This window comes from Portunus trituberculatus, chromosome 49, assembly GCF_017591435.1.
Source record: "Portunus trituberculatus isolate SZX2019 chromosome 49, ASM1759143v1, whole genome shotgun sequence".
NCBI lineage: Eukaryota > Metazoa > Arthropoda > Malacostraca > Decapoda > Portunidae > Portunus > Portunus trituberculatus.
In genome coordinates, this window is record NC_059303.1 from 11,492,860 (window position 1) to 11,502,859 (window position 10,000).

At 44.0% G+C, this 10,000-nt stretch overlaps 1 long non-coding RNA gene across 2 annotated transcripts in view; it reads right to left on the reverse strand.

The window, feature by feature from the left end:
- Positions 1-1,051: 1,051 nt before the first annotated feature.
- Positions 1,052-10,000, reverse strand: part of LOC123499397 — a 117,723-nt gene continuing 108,774 nt past the window's right edge. For both annotated transcript variants that reach the window (XR_006672969.1, XR_006672970.1), the window contains exon 4: positions 1,052-1,571. This is a non-coding gene — a long non-coding RNA (uncharacterized LOC123499397). The remainder of the gene's footprint in view (positions 1,572-10,000) is intronic.

The following is a 10,000-nucleotide window of genomic DNA, read 5'->3' on the forward strand; positions in this document are numbered from 1 at the left end:
AGAGAGAGAGAGAGAGAGAGAGAGAGAGAGAGAGAGAAGAGAAGAGAAGAGAAGAGAAGAGAAGAGAAGAGAAGAGAAGAGAAGAGAAGAGAAGAGAAGAGAAGAGAAGAGAAGAGAAGAGAAGAGAAGAGAAGAGAAGAGAAGAGAAGAGAAGAGAAGAGAAGAGAAGAGAAGAGAAGAGAAGAGAAGAGAAGAGAAGAGAAGAGAAGAGAAGAGAAGAGAAGAGAAGAGAAGAGAAGAGAAGAGAAGAGAAGAGTCGAGTCTGCAAGTTCATAACATCACCTAGTGGTTCGCGTAATTTGCTATGATAAAACAATAGGTTAATGACAGTGTCGGGTCCTCCCTCCCTCCTTTGCCCCCAACAGTACTCATAGGATAGATCAGAGGGGTACCTGATACTGTGAAGGACGAGGGGCACAGATTGAGACATTAGTTTCAGCCCTAACTATTTTGACTCTTCCACCTGTTGTTTACAATCTCTCTCTCTCTCTCTCTCTCTCTCTCTCTCTCTCTCTCTCTCTCTCTCTCTCTCTCTCTCTCTCGATTTGACATGCACATAATGGATTAAAACATCCCAGGTGTTAAATGGTAAGTATCCAGATTCGCAAAATGGAAAGGAAGAAGTTAATGATTAAGGCAAGATGCAATATGATTAATAAAAGAGTTACAACATCCACTGTAGGTTAACCGCAGAAAACTGGAAAATTAAATCGATTCAGGGTAAGTATTATGGTATCAGTTAATGATATGGTATGGGAAAAAAAGAAAATTAAATTAAGACATTTAAAAGGATGTTTAGGAGAGAAAAGTACGTGCTTATGTAACACGTACCTTGGATGTGAAAGTGAAGGAGAAAGTAGGTGTAGTGGTTAATAGGGTATACTTTTATAAATGTGGTGAAAATCAAAGTGGGGAGATAATAGGACATCTGGTGGTAACTTATGCAGGTTTATACGCACAGAGCCTCGAAAGCATACTGGAGCTTGGTATGCTGTATTCTTTTTTTTTTTTTTTTTTTGGAGAAATGATGTAGAGAAACACCTGTAGGATTCAGAATAAATTATTCATAGTAATTAAAGCACAAATTTATAGGTTCAACGCTGGAGTAGTTCTAATGCCACAAATAATGAACATATATATAGGTCACTTAACACATGGCTAATAAAGATTGTTTTTATTAAAGAAAAAAAACAACAACAACATTTAAAGCTACCATGGTGAACTAAATGCCATATGCAACGGTAAAAAAAATATATATGTATCCGTCAATCTAAACACTAAACACTTGACAAGCTCACATTACCTTAACTTTCACTCCTGTCTCTCTTTCTCTTTCACCTTACCCTCCACTTCCACTCTTTCTCCCACCACACCACAACCACACCACCAACACCAAAGCCAAAACAGCTCCTTACCATGCGCCTTGAGCTGAAACAACAACAAGAAGCAAACGAGAATAATTCCACTTGGCTCACCAGACACGTCCACTTCACATGTGTAGCTGGAATCATCTTGCACACTCCCATTACCACTGCTGTCCCCTCGGTGTGGTCCAGGCTGCTTTAAGTTCACTGAAATGCATAATTACAAAAAAAGCTTCAATAATCGTACACGGAAGGACCTGCCAGATACCTAAAGTAAACATAAATAAGACGGACTGATGCTTCACCCACGGTTCTTGTCCCTCGCAATGGACCCAGGTAATATATGAGGCAGAGGAGTAAAATACATATAGTGCACACTGCCTGCAGACTGATTTAGAAGAGAGTTAAAGATAGGGAGTGAGAGTACGGAGAAGTAAACATCGTACACCAGTGTCCCGCAGCTCTCAACAGGGGGAGTTGGACGATAACCATCAAAAAGCTCAACCCCAGCATCGCTCGCCTCGCCTTCCCCAGACGCCATGAGTAATCAATATGAACCATTACTCCTTAAAGACGGCAGCCTTTACATGAAGTGCTGATGGTTTGCTCTCCTTATCGTGTATAAACCTGGCCTAGATATGCCCGTTAGGGAGTAGCTGGCATGTGACGGCTAAATAATAGACGTTATTTGATTCCCGGGGTGGAGTTTAAGAATGGAACAAAATGGAGAAGAGAGAAAATGGGGAAGCAAAGTGAGATAACGAGGGTAATGGGAGGAACTATTATAAACTGAAATAATCACAAGCACCAAAATAGCCCATGCTGTCACGGATGCAGGCGTGGAGCTAAAGTGGAAAATACCGTATCTTAAAGAAAACGACGCTCCCTTACAGTTTCGTTCATTACGAGACCGTTATGTTGTGGTTTACTGACCCGCCCCTTATTTCACCTGCTCTAAATCAATACTGGACACTACCTGGCCACTGCAGCGGTAACGAGCGCCAAGATGCGTCACTAATGAATAACTCAAGTGCATAAAATAATAAAAAAGAGTTGGCAGTACGAAACGCAAGCACAATCTGTACAATATTACTGTTTGAATGGAAATGAAGATGGTGGCCAATAAGATGACGACCTGACAGGAACAAAACAGTCTGCTACAGCACACATGAAGCAAAAGGCATGACGCAATTATACATAGGACGCTTCTAGAAAAATTAGTGTAATTTCTGAAATCATAAAATTCAATAAAAAGTCCCGTATTTCGTAATTAAAATCAATGTGTGCCCAAAAAGGTAAAATGGCGGAAGCTGAAAAGGAAAAATAGTTGTTTTTATATACTATGTGAAGGTCAAGAACATCCGAAATGGTGTATAATAAATCTTGAATGATCAAAGAAGAAATGAAGTACGCGAAAAGTTAATAAACAAAATGATTAAGTTCCATAAATCAGGTTGAAATAAAAAAGCAAAATGGAGTGAACCAGTAATCTTAAATTTGAAAGATGAAACTGATTTGAAAAACGTAAAATGAAACTGATAAAAAAAAACTACAAAAAAATAAACAATTATCAAAACAAGATGAAAAAAAAAAAAAACAAAGTAAATACAATGAGGTATGAAGACATTTAAAAAGAAAAAAAAAGCTTTGTGAAGATTAGAAGGGGTTGAAGTGAGTCCCATTCCTGCTGATAAGAGAGAGAGAGAGAAAGAAAAAAGACGATCACGGAATAAATACTGTTAATAATACACATGCAAATAGAAAGACGAGCACGAATCGACGAGGCCGCGTGAGGAGCAAAATTAAAACAAAAATATCCCCTTGGTGTAAATTACTGCGCGTTTACGTGTGTGTGTGTGTGTGTGTGTGTGTGTGTGTGTGTGTGTGTGTGTGTGTGTGTGTGTGTGTGTGTGTGTGTGTGTGTGTGTGTGAGAGAGAGAGAGAGAGAGAGAGAGAGAGAGAGAGAGAGAGAGAGAGAGAGAGAGAGAGAGAGAGAGAGAGAGAGAGAGAGAGAGAGAGAGAGAGAGAGAGAGAGAGAGAGAGAGAGAGAGAGAGAGAGAGAGAGAGAGAGAGAGAAAGGCAAAGAAGACGATGGAAGGTGAGAGGAGAAAGAACAAGGGGGGATGGGAGGGAAAGAGTCGGTAGTCAGAAGAAAGGGATGACGATTAAAGCTCCTGGGGTTGGCTGTGCCCGACCACGCTCTCGCCAGACAGAAACAGCGCCGTCCATTGCGGTTACGGCGAATAATTTGTACAGTTTTTGACGTGCCCATGAAGTGCGCCGAAGGGCAAACGTAGACCTTTATTGCCTGCTATTCTGGGGGGCAGCTCGCTTCTCTTCCTGACGCAGACCAAAAGTAGAACCGGTGATGAAAACCAGATGGGGTGAAGAATGGAGGTGGAGCGCGGAAATGAAGTGAGAGGAAAGACACGAAAAATAAAGTGGATGGATAACACGTGGAGGAAGAGGAGTGGAGACAGTAGGGGAAAGTAAAATGAAGTGGAAAGACACATAGTTAGAAAGGGAGGTGGAGTGAGAGAGATAAAGTGGGGCGATGCAAACTGAGTTGGGGGAAAACGAGAGAGAGAGAGAGAGAGAGAGAGAGAGAGAGAGAGAGAGAGAGAGAGAGAGAGAGAGAGAGAGAGAGAGAGAGAGAGAGAGAGAGAGAGAGAGAGAGAGAGAGAGAGAGAGAGAGAGAGAGAGAGAGAGAGAGAGAGAGAGAGAGAGAGAGAGAGAGAGAGAGAGAGAGAGAGAGAGAGAGAGAGAGAGAGAGAGAGAGAGAGAGAGAGAGAGAGAGAGAGAGAGAGAGAGAGAGAGAGAGAGAGAGAGAGAGAGAGAGAGAGAGAGAGAGGGTGAAGTTGAAAACGAGAACTATTAAAGGGAGAGGGTGAGAAAGATGAAGTACGGAAGTGAAAAAAAAAGAAAAGAAAATAAAACACCATCAAGAACGACAAAGATAAACTAAGACAGGATGTAGATTGAGGGACGGACCAGTCAACACAAAAACAAACAAAAAAAAAAAGCAAAACAAAACAATAGACACAAAAGTACACAGGTAACTATCATCAACAGGTAAAATTACGTAAGTTTTGGGACTAATAGCCTTAGTAACACGTAAACACTAACCTACTTCAACACATTCTTCACACGAGAGTCAGGTCCCATAGCCCTTGTCTCTGCCACCCACGGGAGAATGTGAGGCATAAATAAGGCTTTTACGGCTCTCTTATATAGTTATGGGTCAGTAAAGTGCTTAGAGCCACCAGGAGAGTTACAGGATCACGAGCAATAAAGTGGCCACAGTGTGTGTTATTGTAGTGGTGTGTGTGTGTGTGTGTGTGTGTGTGTGTGTGTGTGTGTGTGTGTGTGTGTGTGTGTGTGTGTGTGTGTGTGTGTGTGTGTGTGTGTGTGTGTGTGTGTGTGTGTGTGTGTGTGTGTGTGTGTGTGTGTGTGTGTGTGTGTGTGTGTGTGTGTGTGTGTGTGTGTGTGTGTGTGTGTGTGTGTGTGTGTGTACGTACGTTTATCTGTAGTACCAGAAGTACATTGCATGAGGTAAGCTATATCAAAGTGTGTGTGTGTGTGTGTGTGTGTGTGTGTGTGTGTGTGTGTGTGTGTGTGTGTGTGTGTGTGTGTGTGTGTGTGTGTGTGTGTGTGCGCGTTTGCGTGTTGTAGCAGAAGTACACTGCACGAGGTAAGCTATATCAAGTTATATACAAAACCAAAAGGCAAACTGTACATGTTCAAGACAACAACCAGTAGGGAGTGTTCAACCTATACATTTGCTCTACTTTCCCAACCACATTCCCATATGTCTCGCGACCACTAACCATATATCAGTGCTGCCCCTCGCCACAGGCCGTCTTGGGGTTCACCGCTCCACCCAATTAGTCTACTTATCTCCTTGTCCTGTCTAATTCAGTCTTTTTCGCTTCCTTTTAGTTGCATCTCCTCCCCACACATTACTCCTCCAGTAGATCTAACGCCAACGTTCACGCCTTTCTCCTTTCCCTGCGTCTGCATCACAATCTATACTCATCGTTTGAAAATACACACGTATTTTGCATAAACTTTACATCAGACTCTTCCTTCCTCCCAAATTCTCTCCTGGTACACCGCGCATTACCTCAGTGATTTCTCCTCCCTCCATCCCTTCAAGCTATCTCCATCTCATTTTGGTCAACTTATCTCCACCCCTCTTGAAAGGCTTCGCCACAACTTCATCCATTACTCAGCTTCAGCCAACCAAACAGTGGGCGCATCCACACATGATTACTTATCTCAGTTCGCCGGATGACTAGCCAAGTCTTGCCGTAAAAGGCGGGAGAAGACACTTGTAAATTCAGTAGATAAGACAGATTAGTCTACATGATGCAGCTTTACAACCTGATGATCTGGATAACACGCCGCCCCTCACCTGATGCAAATGAAAGGTGAGTGTGAGGATAGTGAGGCACGCTCTGCTGGCTGGCAAGGAGGGGAGGTGGTGAGGACAAATCTGGGTTGGAAAAGGGAGAGAAAGAGAAACGACAGAAGGAAACCAGTGAGTAGATAAAGACATACGCTCTGGTTGAACGATTGGAAATGGGAAGTGGTGATACAGAACGAAAAGGCGACTACACTGCAAGGTGAGACGATGGGGAAAAAATACTTCGTAGATCAAATCTTTTTTTTTTTCATGATCATGACATTCCTGAATTAATCTCTCTCTCTCTCTCTCTCTCTCTCTCTCTCTCTCTCGTCTGGATATAAGTGCTGACAAAATATAATTGGACACACAAACCGTAACCAATCATAATTATTATAAAAGCCAACAGAAATAGCAAATAATTTTTTGGCTCCATATAATTACCTCCAATTCGTCTCTGCTTGAGAGAGAGAGAGAGAGAGAGAGAGAGAGAGAGAGAGAGAGAGAGAGAGAGAGAGAGAGAGAGAGAGAGAGAGAGAGAGAGAGAGAGAGAGAGAGAGAGAGAGAGAGAGAGAGAGAGAGAGAGAGAGAGAGAGAGAGAGAGAGAGAGAGAGAGTTTATCTCAAAAGAACAAAAGGCTACTTAGAGCAATTGCAGACTTAAAGAAATGTAAACATACTCCTGCAGCGCCAGATAAGAGACAATTGCTATCAGTAAAAACAATAGCAATACTTTCAATAAGAGTGGGGAGACTGTCCGTAGACAATGGCCAAGAAAATGAGAACTCCTTGATATCTTACTCTTGCAATATTTTCAACCTTTATATTTCCAGGCGATACGAAGCTGAGTTAAGGATGCAAAAGGTCATTGTCTTGCGTCAGAGAACCCTAAGGTCACTCCAAAGTTGAGGCGACAGGTGGGCCGAGAAACGGACATGGAAGCGTTCGTAACCAAACCGGTTCGTCTGGCCAGCACCCAGCGGCAAATTCCCTCATTGTTACTCCATCTTCTCCTGGCCTCCGTGCTCCGCCTGACCGTCTCTTGCTGTGCTGTGTTTTGGCTATTCATGAGTCCTCTTTCTCCCCTTACTCCAGAGATACAATGTCAGGCCTATAGTCTCTCTCTCTCTCTCTCTCTCTCTCTCTCTCTCTCTCTCTCTCTCTCTCTCTCTCTCTCTCTCTCTCTCTCTCTCTCTCTCTCTAATAATGCAAGTGTGACTACAAGGTAAATGTTTGCTTTGTCCTTTTTGCCATTCTTTCTGCTTACTTTGCTTGCGCGTGTGTTTGTCTGTCTTCTTGTCCACTCACACTCGTCTTTTCCCCACCTTCAGCCAGGTGACTAAACACGCTCGTAAAAGTTTCATACCTCAGCCGTGGCCTCGGTGAAATTTTACGTATGCTGGTGAGCCCCGTAGCCTGTATTTGCTTGCCACTTGCTCGGCAGATTTATTATCCACACTGCAGGGGAGATGCGTGCTTGGCTGCTACACATCCCCCTATTTGACTCCCTGTACTTGAGTGGCGCTACATGGGGCAGTCACCCTGATATGTAGCTGCAGGCTTATTTGTCTTCGGAATACATAAGGAGAGAAGTGAGGGTTGTGATGCCGGGGCTGCCACTCATCTTGCCTGTAAGTGCTTAGCTGCATGACACTGAGTATTTGACCACCCCTCATCTAACCCACGAAATATAGAGGATTTCAGTAGATTCTACATAGAATTATGGAAGGCATGATGGTTGTCTTCCATTGACTGTGATCGAAACTAGTTAGGATTGAAGGAACGCAAGACTCAAATTCCAGCATCCACGCTTTGGTCGTGGACACAAATTCTAAGCTATGTCTTAAAAGGATTATATAGCTCTGAGGAAGCGAGGATACACTAAGTTCCGGGAAACTTTATTTATTTTTTATTTTTTTTGTAACAAACAAGAAGGACGGGAGGTGAGGGGACATGATCCAGTGTAACCACATAAAAGTATTACGTACTTGAATTAAAATACCAGTCTCGAGGTTGTGTAAAAAGTTGTCTTCAGAATAATACCTGGAAAGCACCCTCATATATACAACCAAACAAAAAAATGTAACAAATTTATTAAATATTTGACAACAGTCAAACAAAGAGCATTAGAGAGTTCCATTTTCATATCTAAAGCCGTCCATGAGGGAACAGCTGCCAGCCACTGAGAAATGTCTGCCTTGACTTGAGGCTCACGTTCCAATTACCTTAATTGAGACTCGGTTTCCTTCAATACCAGAAATACACAGGAAAGTGGACCGTCACTACCACCACCACCACTGATCGTCTGGCCACTCTGGGACTTGCCTCTAGACAAACACTCGTCCACCTGCCCCATTCACCCGCAAGGTGGAGTTCCAAATACAGGTGTGATACGTAATTACATCTATTCCAATGTCCAATTTCGCGACATTAGTCACCCTTGGACAAAGCCAAGGCTGTGATCACTGGCCGACCAGCATGATAAGTCAATAAGCACGAACGCCGTCTCATCATGGTCAAGTCGACCACACCACCACCACCACCACCACAACCACCACTACCATCCGATCCCCCTTCTACTCCTCCCTCCAGATCGTTCTCCCGCTGGCTTTCCTAATCCTATTTCTTTCGTTCTTCATCCTTAGTCTTTCGATCAGTTGGCTTCTCGTCTTCCTCTTTCTCTTCTCCTTCGTGTTTTCTTTATCCTATCTTTCTTTTTATGAAAATTTACATTTTATCTGCTTCTATCGGTTCAAGCATCGCCTTGCTGTGTTATCACGGACCAGACTTTGCGTGCCGGTCAGCCTTAAATTTTCTGCAGCCCACCAAAAAAATATTATGGAAATGACGTGTGCTGTCGAGGTTACTTATATATAAACTCGCCAAACGCGAGGTGAAAAGTTTCTGATGTGACTGTGGAAGACTGCGTCACAACACGAGGGTCAAAGGACAGGAAAGGGTGGTGGTGGTGGTGTAGGTGGTGGTATAGTAACGATGTACGGCAGTGATACCGATCCACTTGTAATTATCTCGTGCAAAAAAAGAGAAAAGACATCAACGAACCTTGACCTCTCGCGCCCTATCCGGTCCGCCGTTCAGTGACAGGTATGGAGTGGAATACTTCTTTACCGATAATGTGGATTAGTTTCCGAAGAGGGTCCCCCTCAACGGCTACAGCGAGCGAGGGTGGGTGAAATAAGGGATGGAAGGGGACGGGAACACAAGGGCGAACGAGGGAACGAAAGCGATGAATAGAAGGGGAAAGAGAAAACATGAGAGAGGGGAAGGGGAGGAAGCGAATCAGGTACAAAAGGCTCACAAAACTTAGTCCACTCTCTCGGCGGGGACAGTTATCTCAAAAGTCTGATCCAGTGACACAATTAACATGTAAACCATGCAGACGACATCCCGCACATGGCCTCTCTGCGACGTGCCTCCCTCAACGAGCGGCCCATAAACAGCTGCGAGGCAGGTTTAGGGCCACGGGCTGGGTCGTGGACAAGCAGTGCCGGGGAGGTAACACACAATCGCTGCCGCTTAATATTTCTTGATGACACTCTTGATTAGCCAGAGATCTCAGTCAAGTATTCTGATGACGCTACAGACCGTGGCCTGTGTGGTCCTGTGAAGGAAGCCCGACTCTCCCTCCTTTCCTTCCCTCCCACTTCTGTCTTCCCTCGCTTCCCAAACACTATTTTTAAGCTTCGAGACAAAAGCGACGCCCCCGCGATCAACTTACATAATTCCGCTCCTTCCATCAGCTTATCTGCATAATTCTGTTCTCCGGGAACTGTTGCACTGGTAGTCCATTTCATCCTCCGCTAGCTTCCCTTGGTCCCTGGCAGCTGTCGAGGGAAGACAGCCCACACTCATTCCTCTCTCCTTTCCCTGACTCTCATCTTGCATCCCCCTGCACTCACTAAATCTTCTCCCCCTGCCGCCTGTTCCTTCTTGAAATAAACGACCATTAGTGTCTCCCTGATGCGCTTCCCTCTGCCCACCGCCCTCCACACCATTTTTCCTCACACGTCCCTTAGGAAAGATGTCCTCCTACCTTTTCGTACAATTCAGTCCCTTCAGGGAGAACATAAAAGTCCTTCCTACAACTTCCCTTTTTTCATCCATATTCGACTTCCTTCAACGTCACTACCTTACCCTATACTTTTTCTTCCATTTTTTTGCTCTCTCTCTCTCTCTCTCTCTCTCTCTCTCTCTCTCTCTCTCTCTCTCTC